Source organism: Podarcis pityusensis (assembly GCF_964106645.2).
Source record: "Podarcis pityusensis genome assembly, chromosome: 8".
Classification (NCBI taxonomy): domain Eukaryota; kingdom Metazoa; phylum Chordata; class Lepidosauria; order Squamata; family Lacertidae; genus Podarcis; species Podarcis pityusensis.
Window position 1 is genome coordinate 28070813 of NC_138033.1, and position 17492 is coordinate 28088304.

Genomic DNA, 17492 nt, shown 5'->3' on the forward strand with positions numbered 1-17492 from the left:
ACAGTTTTAAAATTTAAAATTGGACAATTTGTTCACACATTGTAGCTTAATTTAGGTTAAAAAAAAAAAAGCTTTAGCAGTCTTGGTGACATAAAAAGCTTTAAAAAAAAACAGTCTGAATGGGTTGTCATTTGAGAATGCAATCCAGAAACACCTTTAGAAAACAATGAAGTTTTGTCACCTTACACAATACGGATTTCTGGTCTGGCCCAAGGACTATATAGACGCAGGGGTGCCAATTTGGCTCCCCAACTGTGGGTGCCCAGCACACTTGTCGCAACATCATGCTGAGACACCATTTTGTTGTGGCGCGTGTGTGCCATAAAAGAAATTGGGCCTGCACAGGCCTAGTTTCTTTCATGGCACATTTTCCCTGAGGGCCCCACTGCCTTACCATGAAACTGCATCTGCCAAGGGGCCTCAGAGGCCCCACGGTGGAAGCCCAACCCCCGGGGATGCACAGGTGGGGGTGTGCGTGGCACATGACAGGGGAGTGGCAGTGGCAGACATTGTGGGTGGGATGTGGAGGCTGGGTACCCACAACAAAAAATTTGTGGGTGCCTGGGGCCCCCCCAAACATGGTGCCACTGTACAGATTGCTGGTTGATGGGGCTGGAAAGGAATCTTACCATGTTCGCACTTGGCTTAAGCAATGTGGATTGTTTGCCTTCCCTACAGCAATGGATTGCTCTATGGCACCCATGTAAACCCTTTAAGCAATAAAGCTTTTAAAAACTAAACTTCTCTCCTAGTGAACCCCCCCCCCCCATGTGTTTCTAAGGATTTTCATGGATGTTGTTTCACTTGCCTCCTGATCTAGCAGGCAGGGCTTCCGTGCCCTCCTGCAGCACTCTTTGCCTCTCTGCATGGTTAGCAAAAGCAATGGGCTGGTGGGCGCGGGCCAAAATCCATCACGTTATTTAATGTTCACGCAAGAGATGCTTTGCATAGCCAGAAGATATGATTTAATGTCCACTAATAAGCCCATCCCATCTTTGAGGATTAAATTTCTGAAGGACTGAAATGGCCAGCTCAGGTTAACTATGATCTATTAATTAAAAAACAAATTAAAAATCCAACTGCCATCAACTCACAGAAACAGGGTGTGAAGGAGCAGAGATGGGGAACAACATATATACTGAGTGATCTGTGGTTCACAATTATGTATGGATGTGGGGGGGGAGGCATCCCCTAGCCTGCTTTTGGTAGACCGTCCGCTTGATCCTTTGGCACCTGAGTCCACAATGTGAACCCTGCAGCTCCTCAGACTATAATGCTAAAGTCAGCATGTGACCAGCAAGCCGTGGTTGAATTCAGTGTTATCTCCCTAAATGCAGAATGCGGCAGTGGGGAGCCTGAGGTATCCAGGCTCAGGGGCAATTAAAACCTTGATTCCCCCAGGTTGCCTCCCCAGTGACCAGAAGCAGAAGACACCTGTGAACACCTGTGTGCCTTATTCTGAGTCACACTGCTGGCTCATTCAGGGCAGCACTCTTGACTTCTGATGAGCAACAGCCTCCCAAGGCCCACAAGGAAGGCGTTTCCAAGCTCTGGTGCCCAACATCCCTTTATATCTGGGGACTGATGTGGGGCCTTCTAGAGATGTAGGGTAGAGCTATACAGTGATGGTCTTGTATAAAAAAGATTTTGGCAAGTGCTATTTGTCATTCCAGAGACCTGCAGGGTGAGAAAAGATACCCCTTCAACTTTCCCTCTTCTATACAGTACAAATGTGAATAGTACAGGAATCCCCACTCCCTATTGCCACTGGACACTTCATACCATGTGTTAGTAAGTTCCACAAGTTAATTATGCTGCTGAAATGGAAATCGTGGCCAGGGATGGGGTTTTTTTTTTGCTGTTTCTGTACTCTATTGGCCACCACTGGAAACGCTGAACTAGATGGACCTTTGGCCTTGTCCAGCAGGACATGTGTTGAAACATTTATTTAGAATTTTTACTGTTTTGCACAATTCGTTCTGCTTCTGCCAGTCCCAGGAGGGGCAAAGAGTTCTACAGGTTACTGAAACCCCTGCCTCTTGACTAGATTTCCTCCCTCCCCATTTCTTTTCCTTTTGTGCCATATCTTTTAGACTGTCAGGGCTCATCCACACTTCCACTTAACCCCATCACTTTCTCCCGGCATAACCCGCTCTATTGGTGCAAACATCAGTTGGGTTTTCTCCAGATTGACGTTTGCTTCAATTTAGCACTAAAGAACAGGTTTTTGAGCGGAAAGGAGGAGGACAAAAGCAAAACTGCTCAGACCTGTGCTTTCTTGGCACAGGGCAAGCAGAAGTGTAGACAACCCTTCAGTCTATGGGAAAGAACCATCTTGTTTGTATTGATACTTGGGATTCATTAATTTACTTGGCTCATTTTGTGGATAAAAATTCTTTAAATACACATAAATATCTGAACACCTTCCACAACTGTTTCCTGGCTTTTGAGATTTCAGCAAATGTTGCCAAACTATTTCCAAGCTATGTTTACAACACGTTGCTGGAAATGAAAGGAGCGAGGAAGAGAGAGAGAGAGAGACAGAGAGAGAGAGAGAGAATATAATGGAAACTTTGATTCCGCAGCCCAAACTCTGCCATTTTTCTGCCCTTCATGGGATGGTGGCATACAAAGGTATGTTCTTAGGGTCACGGTTAAACCAGACAGGCGTTCCAGAGGTTGCATGCACCACTACAGCTGGTTGAAGGGGACCAAATCCATTTGCCAGTCGATCTGGTTCCTTTTTACCAGCGCCAGGGGCACAAAAGCATACAGGCAAGCACTCACTCCTTTCCCTTCTCTAGCAGCTGCTCTGTGTGGCGTATTCAGAGTTGTTTGCTGCTTCCGGAAAATTGCAGGCCGAGAGCCGATGAGGAGAGGTCATTCCAGGCAGGGATCCCATCCCAATGATACATACTTCTTAACATTCCATAATGCCAGCCGACTCCATATGGGCATATGAAGAAGTATGTAGGCTCAGGAGGGAGCGAAAGAGGGAGTGGGCAGCTTCATCTCCTGTCCTGTGCCTCACAGAGGAACCCAGCAAGATCCCTGAAAAATAAGAAAAATCTGTTAGTGGAGGTCAGAGAAACTCATGGGCGTGGCCAGCCCTTACATTGGGCAGAGTGAGGCAGCTGCCTTAAGCATCCACCGCTATGAAGGTAGAAAGTTGTGGCAAGCTATGGGAGGATAATGCAAGCCTGCCCCCCTAAGCTAGCCTATGGCTCTCAGGTGCTGTGGAAGATGCTGTGCTGTTGCCAGTGCTGGAGGGCCAATCTGGTTGGCTTCTGTGTGTGGAATGTAGGGGTCCCATCATGTATTTTGCCTCCAGATGACCTGTTTGTTGAGCATTCATCCTGATTTGCTCGCACAAAGGTTATGCAGAGACTTCACGGTGTCTGTCTTTTTCATTATTTTTTTAAAAAAACAAAATGTAAGCTCAGAGTGACTCACAATACAAACAACAAAAAAACCAATACAAAATTAAACCTACACACACACACACACACACACACACACCCCTACCTAAAAGGTGGCCTAACGCATCCCACCTGCTAAAGGAACCCATTCATTCTTATTTGCTTGTGGAGTTGTACAACCACAAGCATTTATCCTGATTTCATCCTGATTTGCTTCTGCGCCATTTATACATCTTCCTGTTAATCATCTATCCCACACTTTTAAAAATGCACTTCCCTGTGACTTTCCTAACCACAAAAGGCCTGCTGTTTATTTTTAAGTGGATTTGTTGCACCAGAGTGCTTTAATCCACTTTTAATTGCATGAAGCTACATCTCCAGGAATCAGAATTGAATCCCTCCTGCAAAATACTGACACAGTCTGGATGCAACTTCAGGCATGTCTTACGCCAGCCCAGCACATAGAGGAGATGTTATCAGTGGTGGCTGGTTTGTGTTGGGACTGGTAGGGCATAAGGTAGGGGAGACCAACAGCAGGGGGAGCCGGAGCCTGTGACAGGCAGAGCTGAGTTCTACAAGGGCAACACTGAGATTAAGGAGGAAGAAGAAGCTGGCAGCCAAGGCCAACCTCTGGACTGCTTGTAAGTAAGAAGGCAGGCAAGTAGTCTACCCTAGGGTAGACTAGAGTGGAGACACCCAAAGGGACCAGCCTCAGTGGGATGTTCTTCCAACATCCATCATCAAAGTTGGCTTTAAAAAACTTCCTGGTCAAAGGCAGTATGCCTCTCTGTTTGCCAAATGCTGCATGCAAACAAGAGGAGATGGTCTTCACATTTGTGCCCCCCTCATGAGCTTCTTGGGCATCCAATTTTATCATCACAACAACCCTGTGAGGTAGGTGAGGCTGAGAGACAGGCCTGATCTACACACAGCCACATAAAGTGGTAGAATGCAGAAGTGGTGGAGAGGGATGCTTGTATTGCTGTCCCATGTGCCAGAAAAAAGCTAGCACATCAGGGCTGATCTCAAGCATGTGGATGAGTGCAATTTTCTCTTTAATATACACATTTTTATTTGCAGTTTTGCCTTTTATACATGGTTTTGCAAAACAATTCCCCCATATGTATGCTATTTGCACTTTCGTATGCATTTTAATACACACTTCCCTCTAGTATATGCATTTTACGACACGTTGCTTCACTGGAGAACTGCACTGGAAAACTCAAGAAAGTGTTAATTTCAAAGGGTGGATGTGTTTTGGTTTGCATATTGTTTCGGAAAGTGCCGGTTAGGTTTGTCCAAACCTAGCAAACACAAAGGAGCTCTGGAGTCTAGCTTTGCAGCGGCTCCAAAAAGCTGCCCTCATCTTCCCACTTGCCTGCAGAGAAGGTGCTCTTGCCAGCTTCACACTCTCAAGAGGGGTGAGCTGAGAGTTTGTCACTTTTCACATTGTGATTTTGAAGGGTTGGGATCCAGACTGCCTATTTAAGGTAAAGGACCCCTGGTTGGTTAAGTCCAGGCGAATTCGACTATGGAGTGCGGCGCTCACGTCTACCTTCAGGCCGAGGGAGCCGGCATTTGTCTGCAGACAGCTTTCTGGGTTATATGGCCGGCATGACTAAACTGCTTCTGGCGCACACAGCACTGCTAGGTAGAAATAAACTTATTACTCAGAAGTCCCAGAGAATCCAGAATGGAAGCTGGATTGGGTTTAGACAAATCTGCAGAAGGCAGATCTCTCAGAGGCTTTTCATCGTGGCAGCTAAGCAGAACCTCCATGGACAAAAGGGGTCTATTCCTGAGTATCAGGTGCTGGGGACAACCTTCTGTACCCTGCTTTGGCGCTTTCCAAAGGTGCCTGGCTCTTTGTTGTCAGATAAGAGGGCTGTGGGTTTTTCCCAGCAAGATTATTTTTATGAGATGTTGTTGGCTGCATTCCTGAGATGCTGGCCCACTCTACTGCCTCTGCCTCTGGGATCATATGAACCCTCCCACAAACATAGCAGGAACTGGGTCAAAATCCCCTCCCTGCACTGCGATTTGTTCCTTGGGTGCAGAACCTAGGGGCAGACCAATCTGTCAGTTTTGGTTCTTTTCAGTTCCTCATTTTTCCCATTTCAAGTCCATTTCACACCATTTCCACATCAGTTTGCATTTTTTTTTAATCACACAAAAATTCCTATGCACTTTCCTGTTCATTTCTCCCAATATATGAATTATTTTATGCAACTTTGCACATATTTCTGCAATCAATTTCCCCTGATAGAATGCATTCCTGCACATTGTTTTCACTAACTTACATGCATTTTGCTATACTTTTTTGGGGGGTTGGAGAACTGCATTGCAGAATTTGTAGCTGCATGAATTTCAAAGGATAGCTGCTTTTCACTTTGTGTATTGGCTTGGAAATGATTAAGGCTGATTGGAAATTATTGGAAATGATTAAGACAAGTATGCATAAGCCCTACAAGAGCCCAAATGAGTCCCCTCTAGCTCTTGAATCCAAACCAGAAAACAGGGTGCGGGATCTCAGACATAGGGGCCAAATACGGCCCTCCACTCCTGTCTATCTGGCCCTTGGGATGCTTTCCAGGCAACACCCCCTCCTCAGCCACAGCACCTCTCACCCATGCTGGATTAGGCCCATGGCAGGTCAAGAGCCACTAGGTACAGGGTTTCAGCCTGACCTAAGGTGGGCGGCAGCGGCAGCATAACTGCATTGCACTCTGTGTGGGGCCTCCTTTGCTCTTGGTCCAGAAATTGCAGTTAGTGCACAATGCTGCAGCATGACCGCCGACAGGAGTAAGATCCTATCAGCATATTGCACCCCTGCTCGGAGATCTGCACTGGCTGTTGATTTGTTACCAGGCTAGATTGAATGGGTTCCTATCAATAGATAAAGCCCTTAATAGCTTGGGAACAATCACCTCACCCCATATCTACTCACTTGACTGCTGCGGTTTCAGGAACTGGCATTTCTACAAGTGCCACATAATGCTTGTTCAGCACATTTAATCAAACTTATACTCTGGAACTCGCTGCCCATTGAAATTAGACAGATCCCTTCACTTTTGGTGCCTGCTGAAACCCTTTTGTGTTTAGGCAAGCCTACTTGGACATATTATTGTGTATATTTGCATTTAAAATCTGTTGGTTTTTCATTATTTTGACAATTTTATTACATCTATCAAACCTGTTTTTACTGCTATTTTAATGAATATTTTTTAACTTTTTACGCAAACTACTTAGAGATATTATTTTGATTAAGCGATATATAATCTTGACACACACACACAGAGAGAGAGAGAGAGAGAGAGAGAGAGAGAGAGAGAGAGAGAGAGTATATACAGTGGTACCTCAGGTTACATACGCTTCAGGTTACAGACTCTGCTAACCTAGAAATAGTACCTCGGGTTAAGAACTTTGCTTCAGGATAAGAACAGAAATCAAGCGGCGGCAGCGGGATGCCCCATTAGCTAAAGTGGTGCTTCAGGTTAAGAACAGTTTCAGGTTAAGAACGGACCTCCAGAACGAATTAAGTACGTAACCAGGGGTACTACTGTATTATGAAGTGGGTCCCCCAAAATACATGCTTGGGCTCAATATGGGTCCTGGGTGTGGAAAAACTGAGGACTATGTATCTAGTATAACGTCCTGATCCTTGCAGCGGCCAACCAGTTGCCTCTGGAAAGCTCAGAAGCAGGACATGAAGGCAATTGTCCTCCCCAGCAATTACTCTCTAGCAGCTTTCAATAGCATATGACCTCTGATCATGGAGGTTCTCAATAACTAGGGATGGACAGATCAACCTGTTTCTGACGCACATCAGTTTCACACACTTTAATTCATAAGTCTCTTATGACCCATATCTGAATCATTCTGTGAAGCATAACTATTCTGATCCAGGAACTGTAAATCATCCTGGTTTTCTTAAAAGTATGGAAATGAAATTCTCAGTCATCTCAACATATAACCATCATGACCAGTAGGCATGGATAGACTTCTCATCTAATCCCCCTTTAAAGTAACCTAATTGGGTGGCCACCACTGGCTCGTGTGTCAGTGATTTCTGCAAGCCAACTGTATTGTGTAAAGAAGGCCGCCTCTTTCTCTGAGTCTCCTCTTATCTGGTTTCATTGAATTGTCCCAGTGAGGAAGAACTTATTTTTGTGCATTTTCTCCACACCAAGGACAGTTTAATACACCTCTATCTTGCCCTCCCTCTTTGTAGACTGCTTACACTCCAGACATTTAAAGCACATACACCCAACCCCAGAATCCTAGGAAAGGTATGGAGCTCCAATCCTCATGGAGCTACAATTCCCAGCACCTTCTATAGACCATGGTTCCCAAGATTTTGGAGGGGAGAAAAATGTGTTTTGAATGTGCTTTAAATGTATATTATGTACTCATCCAAAGTTATCTTTCTTTCTAAACTAAGAAGGCCTTCAGGATGTTATCCTGAGGCTGATATAGTAATGCCATCACCACGAAGAACTAGATAGAGGAAAGGCTGGAAGGGTCTGTTCCCTGCACAGCATTTAATGGGGTTTGGCCAGGTCCCTTCAGAGATTGTCAAAAGCACCAGATTTTCTTCCTTGCCTAGTTCTGGACACCCACCAAAGACCCATGGCAGCTGCACCAGGTCAGCCCTGTCCTAGATACAGTCTGGGAGGCATGTTTGGGGTGTTGCATCTGAGAATGTTAATTGCTGAGGGTCTTGGGAGGTGGGGTGGGGGACACCACTGACATCAGGTCAGTAATGGCAAAACAAATCCAGAAAGCAATCATAGCCAGGTCTCTGTGGTTCAAGGCTGGTGCTGAAGACTTCTCCTGAACCACAGCAGGTTTAAAGGACTATCAAATAAGCTGCCCCAGGCAAGAGAGAAATCAGCTCTAGCAAGCATCCCCAGTTCCATTTGCAATCTGGACACACAAACTGGGATGAGCCCCATCCTTCATACTGACAACTGGTTCTTGATTCTACGTATTTTGGAAACCTGTTCACTGTGCATTTGGACCCCTCTTTAAGATATTGTAGCCAAATTTTGCATTCTAGCTCCTGAGATGAAGGAACAGGTTTTTGCATGTTTGGATACAACTAGATGCCATTTTGAATCAATATGGTGGACTGAACCCTTGCACTGGTTTTAACCACTGGTTTTGGTTGGTGGCAAGGAAAAATAAAATAGGTCTAAAAGAAGAATTCATGGATGCAAATATCCAGGTTTGGAGCAAGTGCTCTTTGGTGAGAGAACCCCAGCAGAGATTTTAAATCACAAAATACACAGCAAAGTAAAGCATGGAAATACAGACCTTGAAAATGCCCTTCCAAGTTCCTTCCACAGTTTCCCTCTTCCCCAGCATAGAAAATGCCACATGTCTGGTAAGTTAAAAATACCGTAGCTTACTTTCAAACTCTCCAAAGGTCAGATTCATGTGCTTTTCCATACAGCATTCAGAAAAAGTTGCACAGGCAGTAAAACTTGACTTAGTTGCAGTGATTAAATTATTAAATTGTTGGTATAGGAGCAGCAACCAGCTCAGACCTCCTCACATTGCTGAGCTTCTTAGGCCAACTGGAGGGGAACAAGCCTTGATTATCTAGTCCCTCCCAAGGTGACCTAAGATTGCTCTATGGCATTAACCCCTTCATGCATTAATTAGACTTTAGCATGTTGGTTATATGAGGCTTTTTGGTTTCTTAGAATTCCTGACCTATCTTAGAATTCCTGATATGAGGTTGCTAGAACACACATAAGAAGGAAGAGTAGAAGTGAGAGCTGAAGCTCAGTGGCAGAGTGCATGCTTTGCCTGCAGAAGGTCCCTGGTTCAATCCCGGGCACCTTCCGTAGGGTAGTCGGATGGATGAAGAGGCTGGTGTTCATGTACCTTTAATTGTAGAAGAGGAATCTCAGCAGGTGTGCCTTATGTGAAAACTGGCTACACTGGCTGAAATTCCTTCTTCATAACTATTAAAGGTGCAGGAGCCCTGTCCTCTTCTTCCATCTCGCCCCTCCTAATCTGCAGGCAGGACTGGGAAAGTCGCCGATACTGAGCTAGATGGTCTGTTGGTCTAAGGTAGCTTCCTGTATCCCCATTTCCTGCTGCCACTGTTGTGAAATGCTCTTCTGCTTCCAGAATACATTAGGTCCACCTAGAAAGGGAGGGTGTTGCAGCATTGTGAGAAGGACTTAGGCTGGGGAAAGATAGAGGAGCAAATGTAATAGGGACTGAGTTTGAGCATAATAGGGAAGACGACTTGCCACTGCTACCCTTCTTGCCTTTTCCAAAGGGGAAGTAAGTGTTGCTGAGTACCTGTAGAATGCCTCTATTTTGTGATGAGCAAGGTGGCCTCACCTGTAGAGACAGGGAACTGTGGAACTGGCTTGTCCATCTAGAGTGGTGACCTACAAGTGTCATATTGCCCTAGGCACCTTTCTTCTCAACTAAGAGTCTTTGGGCTGATGCAGGCAGGACTTTCCTTATACTCACTGGGCTGTAGAAAGAAGGAAGTCATGGGGATGCAGTGGGAAGCACCTAAGGACAGGAGACAGGCACTGTTGTGTTTCAGGTGTGCCCACCTGATATTTTCAGGAGCAGTGGCCTGGGAGATGCACTTTCCCTAAACTCCCCATGCAGCTGCAGACCTCGTTTTTGAAGTAGGATGGTGAGACAGAAAAGAGGACAGGGCTCTTGCACCTTTAACATGGTCCACCCCCACCACTTAATGGATCCAAATGGTTTCCAAAGAGTAGTAGGAGGTGTTTTATCCCATGTTGATGGCCTCTTAGCTGATTCCCTGGTGGCCTGCTAGAATGCGGAGTTAACCAGGGCTATTGGCTGGCTTTGAAGCACCCTCTCCGATTGCATGGAGCCCAGAGAGCCCCATGGTTTCCCCCAGAGCTGAGGGCGATGAAACAATCACTTGAGTGCTGGTGGCGGAAAACGCATTCTGAATAGGACTGGATTAGAGCTAAACATCGAGCATACCAAGTGGCGATAGCGACAGTGAAGAGTACCTTCTTCACCGCCTCCATTGCATCTGCATAAAACAGCAGCAGAAGACTCTTTCAGGTGGTTCGCAATCTAACGGCACCACCTCCACCATCGGGGCCTGGTGAGGACTAATAAATGTTAATTAACTAATCCAGAATGCAGCAGTTAAACTGGTGTCTGGGAGTGGCTGCTGAGACCATATAACACCGGTCCTGAAAGCCTACATTGGCTCCCAGTAGGTTTCCAAGTATAATTCAAAGTGTTGGTGCTGACCTTTAGAGCCCTAAACAGCCTCGGCCCAGTATATCTGAAGGAGCATCTCCACCCCCATCATTCAGCCCAGACGCTGAGGTCCAGCTCTGAAGGCCTTCTGGCATTTCCCTCACTGAGAGAAGTGAGGTTACAGGGAACCAGGCAGAGGGCCTTCCCACCAGATGTCAAGGAAATAAACAACTATCTGACTATTAGAAAACATCTGAAGGCAGTCCTGTATCAGAAAACTTTTCATGTCTGATGTTTTACCATTTTTAATATGTGCTATAAGATGCCCAGAGTGGCCACCTGCAAAATAGCAACTGTCTGGAAGACCCATTATTAATAAAGTGAAGCTTTATGGTTTTAAACAACTGGTGGTGAGAGGGTTGTTGCTCAAAATGCCTTGAATTTCATATGCATGATACATAATTTGAGTGCATGCCCCAAACTGGTCACAGAGTCTTTGAAGACAAAGAAGAAAGCTTTAGTGGTGATGTTTAAAAAGTCTGCCCAGGCCGCAGAAATGCCCCTCCCCTGCAACCCTCTTCTGAGGCGCACGGTGATGCAAAGAGTCATGCAGTCTCAAGGGCTCTCACTTGGAAGATGGAGTGAGCGGCTGCTCCAGAGGGCAGGACTCAAACCAATGGATTCAAATTAAAATGAAAGGAGACTGCAACCAAACATTAGGAAGAGCTTTCTGACAGTAAGAGCTGCTTGACAGTGGAACAGGCTACCTCAGAAAGTGCTGGACTCTCTTTCTTGGGAGAGTTTTAAACAGAGGTTGGACGGCCATCTGTCAGGGATTCTTTAGCTGTGATTCCTGCACTGCAAGGGGTTGGACTAGATAACTTTTGAGATCCCTTCCAACCCTACAATTCTATGATTCCATTTTGCTAACCCTGCAGCTGTCTATTTTCGGTGAACCAACTGGAGCACAATGTACTTGTGAGGGGAAAGCAATACACACACACACACACACACACACACACACACACACGAGAAAGACTCTGTGCATTTCCATTCCCAGCTCTGCTCTGAAGGCTGACAAATCTGCTGAACCCTTGCCAGCTTGGACTGGAAAACCAGTTTGCCCCATGACCTTGCAGAGGCTGACAGTTCTTGGCCAAGGTGGCTCTGTGAGGAGGTGGCAGCTGAGCCTGGCATCCTTCGACATCTTCCACTGCATCTGGGGGAAGCAGGCCAGCTTAGGAAGGGCAGGGCCAGCCGTGTGGCACACACAGCCCTGTCCCCCCCAAAAAACACCTTGCCAACACACCCTGCCACTCTCACCTGAGACAGCCACCTCACTCTGCCCAATAGTAGTGAAGGCCCAGCCAGCCATCCTTTTATGCAGGGCTGGGGAAGAAGAACTTCTTCCACTGACTGTTCCAGCCTCATTCCTTAAGGGGGAAACTAGACGCCTGCATTAAAACAAGGGGTTGCTGCTGCATAACGGTACAGCGGTAGATTGGGGTGGGCAGTGTCAGATGGGAGATGATGCTGAACTCTTGCCCCCATCTGTTTCATCCCTCTCCCAGGCCACATTCCCACCAACTGGCCACTGAAGACCAGAAATAAGCTTGGCTTGGGGAGAGGAAATGGTGAAAAGGAAATGGCTTAGACTTAGAGCAGGGGGGAAGAGACCCATTTTGAGGGACACATTCCCTTCTGGGCAACCTTCTGAAGGCCAAATGCCAGTGGTGCATAGAGTAACAAATGTGAATGTTATCTTTGTACAGTTTCAACACAACATCCACACACCCTTCGCTCTCCTCCCCCCAAGCAAGCATCCTTTCCGACCAGGCAAAAACACTCAAGGGGGGTTCCAAGCAAGGCCAGTGACCTGGGGAGAGTTCTGAGGGCCAGGCAGAGAGGTCTGCAGGGCCACATTTGGCCCCTGATCCTGAGATTCCTCGTCCCTGGCTTAGGGGCAAAGGCTGCAAAGGGGTACAGCAATAGGGAAAGAGCATAAGAAGATCCCTGCAGGATCAGGCCAGAGGCCCATCTAGTTCAGCATCCTCTTTTGTCAGTGGCCAACCAGATGCCTCTGGGAAGCCCACAAGTAGGACATGAGCCCAAGAGCATGCCCTCATTCATGCTCCCCAGCAACGGGTACTCAGAGGCGTACTGTGACAAGTAGCCATTCACAGCCTGACCTGGCGTGAATTTGTCTAATCCCCTTTTAAAGCATCATTGAATAACCTCAGGTTCCAGTATTATGAGAGGAGAAAAACTTCTCTCTACACCATACCATGCATAATGTTATACAACTCAATCATGTATTGGGGTTAGGAAATCAGTCCATTTTGGTTTTTATCAGACTCTCGCTTTTCTGGTCCTAAATTCACTTCTCGCCATTTTCACATCCATTGGTGTGTTGTTGTTTCTTAAGTCCTCAAGAAATTTCCCTAGCGTTTAGGCGTTACTTTCCCATTAATATACATGTTTGTGTGCAATCTTTCCTGCAAAGCAGTGTTCCCCACTACAATGCATTTGTGTATGCTATTTGCACTAACATGCACATTTTTATGTACACTTTACTCTGGCGTGTGCATTTTTATGCACCGCACTCGGCTGGGGAACTGCATTGCAACATTGGCAAAAGTGCAAATTTCAAAGAATAGCTGTCTCGGTTCGCATGTTGTTTCAGAAAGTGCAAATTAGGTAAATTTTGGAACTGAATTGATTTCTCCCCATCCCTAACCATGCTTCCCATTATTTCCCCTCTCAACTAAACAGTCCCTAACACTGCAACCTTTCTCCATAACAGAGATGCTCCAGCCCCTTGGCCATTTTGGTTGCTCTGTTCTATACATTTGTTAAGAGAAGGATGCAGCACTCATGTCCTTCCACCGCTATCCTCCCCCCCCCCAATCATCCCACCCACCTGGCAACCTTTGCTCAAAGGTGTGGGTCTTGTTGCAGCGATGCTTCTTCTCTCTGTCCTTCAGGGCAGACCCTTGACTCCCTGGCTCATTCAGCTTCACTACCAGTGACTGTGCAAAGCACAGCAGAGGAAAGCTAAGCTTGGTGTGTACTAGCTACCCTCTCTAGCAGGAGTTAAACTTGTCCTCATTGCCTGGGAGGAGCAAGGATCCCAGAGGGATGCAAGTACCTGATGTAGCACCTGATTCAGCTGCACACAGCCAACACAGGCAGGTGCTGCCTCTGTCATTCAGCAGCTTCTGGTAAGAACAAGTAAGCACTGGGAACTTCTAGGTGACCAGTTCATTGGCCATTCATCCTGATGATGTTTGCAGAGAGGTCAGGTGGAAACAAGTGTTATTCCACACTTTCTAGTGCATTTCCTTTCTGCAAAAAGTGGGAAGTGGGTATGTCCAGCAATACCTCCCAGTCAACTCTAATTGCGTGGTGTGAATCTGTCAGTATGTAATTGAATCACCTGAAAACCTGACAGTCTGCAAGCGCCCACTGTCCCTCCAGGTAAACTAATCAACAGCCATTTGCAGTTCTTGAGGAGGTTAGGATCCACCGCTTCGCTTTTGCATGTCGAACCCTTTTTGCACACGGTCAAGTACAGCCTTGCTATGGGCTCCCTATTCAATTTTGCACATGGAGTTCACCTTCCTCCTGCAAATATTCCCCCACATGCACTGTGGTGGGAAACTTTAAAAGTACTCTATCTGCAATTGCTTGTGGTGCTCAGCCTTTCTTCTGGAATACCACCAGCCCTTCTCCATCCAGATTATTGACATTGCTCCCCTTTATTCTAGATAGAAACTTTCACTGGAGGAAGACCTATTTGAGCTCACCAACCACAGTCTGCCTTCAACCAGCCCCCACCTGCCTGGTTATATCTGGCCCAGGGGGTGGCACTGATTATCAGCTTCCTCCTCCTCAGTACCTGTAGAGTTCAACAGGGAGGAAGATGGGGACAACACTAGAATGAGTTGGCCCTGCCTGTCATTGGCTCTGGCTTTGCCTGTCTCTGCCTACCATTTGCTCTGGCTCCACCTACTGTTGGCCTCCCTGCTTTGCAACCTACCAGCTCTAATATTCATCAACCACCACTGGGAACTTCATATCCTTGCCCCCACTGCACCATCTCATTCATAGAATCATAGAATTGTACACTTGGAAGGAACCTTGAGAGCCATCTAGTCCAATCCCCTGCAATGCAGAAATCTCAACATGTGTTTCCCCATCTAATTTGAAACCATATTGGACCCTGTTTAGTTTTGCAGACATGCTAGCAGTTTTAGTGCTGCACTAGGGTGCCCTTTCAAAGGGATACTCCTAGACAGATTGCTCAGGTAGTTTACCCTTCCTATCTCCTCTCTCCTATCCCATTGCCTCCTCTCTGTGTTTGTTATTTTCTTTAGATCTTCTCAGAAATCTCAGGGAACTTGAGGCCTTGTGATTCCCGCTTCAGCCCACTCTTGCAGTTTGGGCTCACTTTGGGAGGCTACTTGGTACCAAGCTTAGAAAAATGTAGATGCTACAAGTGGTGGCGATTATTATAACCGGGGAAGCACAGATACAGCCAGTATCAGTTCCCATAATAACTGCAATGCTGTCTCAAATCACAAAATGTGCTTCTGGCTGTATTTCACTGACTTTTGTGGATGATTGCAAGTGCTTGCATGACCAAGAATGGCTTGGGACCATTCAGGTATAGGACAAAGGTCCTCTCAGAAGCATCTTCAAATCACTTTGTACATTACAGGGCAGTATATTCAGCTTGCTCATTTGCCACCAGACTGGTTCACATGTGTATGGGGAGGAGCCGTGGCTCACTGGTCGAGCCTCTGAAGGTCCTGGGTTTAATCCTCAGCATCTCCTGGTAGGCCTGGGGGAGACTCCTTTCTGAAACCCTGGAGAGCTGCTACGAGTCTGTAGACAATTCTGAGCAAGGTGGACCAATGGTCTGACACAGTATAAGGCAGCTTCCCATGTTCCTAATTGGTTTGTTGCAACCTGACATGATGGATCGCATGAGTGACCAGGCCACTGCAATTCCCACAGACAGAACTTCCATGACACCTTAGCCACAAAGGCTCTTCAGTGGAATCAGTTTACACATGCACAGCTGTCAGTCATAAAAACTTGCTTCACACATGTGAATGCAACACCAAACAATGCTCGCCCCATGGTGGGCAAAAGATTCCTGCGTTGCAGGGGGTTAGGCTATATAACCCTTGTGCTTCCAACAATTCTACAATCCTATGAATTTAAGGTTTGGGTAGCTTGATATTTGAGAAGGTTCTCTCTCAGGTAATCTGTTTCCAAGCCTGGAGTGGCTTTCTTTCTGGAGTGAATCTTTCTCCCTGCCTTCGGAAGGTGAAACCCTTCAGCCAGTAAGAACTCAGGCTCAGGGGCTGTTCTTGAGATTTTTCCGTTGGGGCTGGCAGGCAAATGGAGCCAGGCAGAGAGCTGGGAGATTTTGTGCTCAAGCTTAGTTGGAAGTAGCTGGTGGGGAGGGAGCAGCTGCTCTCTTTGGGAATCTGATGCAGGATCAGCAGTAGTTTTCGTGCCTGCTGCAGGAGTCTCTTTGCTTTCACTTGCTTGCATGTTTGTAAATAAAACAGAGATGACAAAGACATTCAAAGCCTCCAGTGTCCTTTTTTCAAGGGAAATAGAAGACAGGTAAGCCCCCTAATCATGTCTTAGCTAGACTACTGCAGTCATATCCTTTCTGCTTTTCTCTTGTCTCACCTTGGGATCATCCAGAGGGTCACTATATTTGGGTGGAATCACATATGAGAAATTCGGGTTGCACAATTATAGTTGCTTTGGAGGGCTTGTGCAACAATCCTGCTTCCCCAAAAGATCAGACTTTTTGCAATAAGGAAAGTGACGGGAATAACTGGAAAGTTTGGGAATAACACTTGCTCTGATGCAGCACAATCTGTTCTCTCTGCAAACAAGTCAGGATGAAGACCTGGAAGTGCCCCTTGTTCCCTAGCCTATAGCCAGCTTTCGGCTGCCCAAACCGTTTACCTTTCCCCGTTGACAATGTGCAGTGCCTCCAAAAATCCCCCCCACTGCCTTCCTGTCTGTTCTTGGTGGATCCAGCCCAGCTGCCTTCTTCACTTTGCTGTCCTTGGCCATGCCTCCTCCTCATCTCTCTGCTCTTCTAGTTTGATAAACAAAGGATGAGGAACCTAGTGCCCTCCTGCTGTTGCTGGACCACAACTCCCATCATCCCTGATAGGCCATGCTGGCTGAGGCTGATGGGACTTGTGCGTTTAACAGCATCTGGAGGGTCACAGGTTCCCCACTCCTGCGATAAACCCTGGCTCATGACTTTCACGTCTCAGCTCCACCACCTGCAGCCATCCAATACGCTCCTGCTCTTTCAAAAGACATCATCCATCCTTGGTGCCCAGATGTGTGGAACTGCTGTGCAGAACACTACATGAGGTTACCACTTACTTACTTACTTACAATCCCTCTTCAGAGGCCACCTATTCCATGAATTCTGTGACACAACCCTCTAGTTTCCCATATACTACTGCAGGGGTTGTTGTCAAGAGTGCATGCAGGAGCCGGGCCCTGTGACCAGTAGGGGTTCGCAGGACTGGGGCCTTCCTAAGTTTGTTCTGGAGAGGCAAGGCATGGCCGCACAGGTGAGGCCGCTTGGTAACTCACTGCACCTGGTGGCTAGAGCCGGAAGAGATATAAGGTCAGCATTTCCCTTCGGCTCTTTGCCACAGTAACACGTTTCCTGCCTCGCTGCGTTTGGCTTCTTGCTTCCTGATCCTTGCACCTTGGTTTCTTGGCTCCTTGCTTCTCGACCCTCTTGACTTCGTGACTCCTTGCTTCCTGACCCTTGGACCCTGGCTTCTCGTTCCTGCT

General features: G+C 46.8%; 1 protein-coding gene and 1 long non-coding RNA gene across 2 annotated transcripts in view; one reads left to right on the forward strand and one right to left on the reverse strand.

The window, feature by feature from the left end:
• LOC308482517 (uncharacterized protein) overlaps nt 1–17492 on the forward strand; it is a 115583-nt gene that overhangs the window by 16378 nt on the left and 81713 nt on the right. The window lies entirely within an intron of this gene.
• LOC308482521 overlaps nt 59–17492 on the reverse strand; it is a 27356-nt gene continuing 9922 nt past the window's right edge. Inside the window, exon 2 of the long non-coding RNA XR_013989309.1 lies at nt 59–3051. This is a non-coding gene — a long non-coding RNA (uncharacterized lncRNA). The remainder of the gene's footprint in view (nt 3052–17492) is intronic.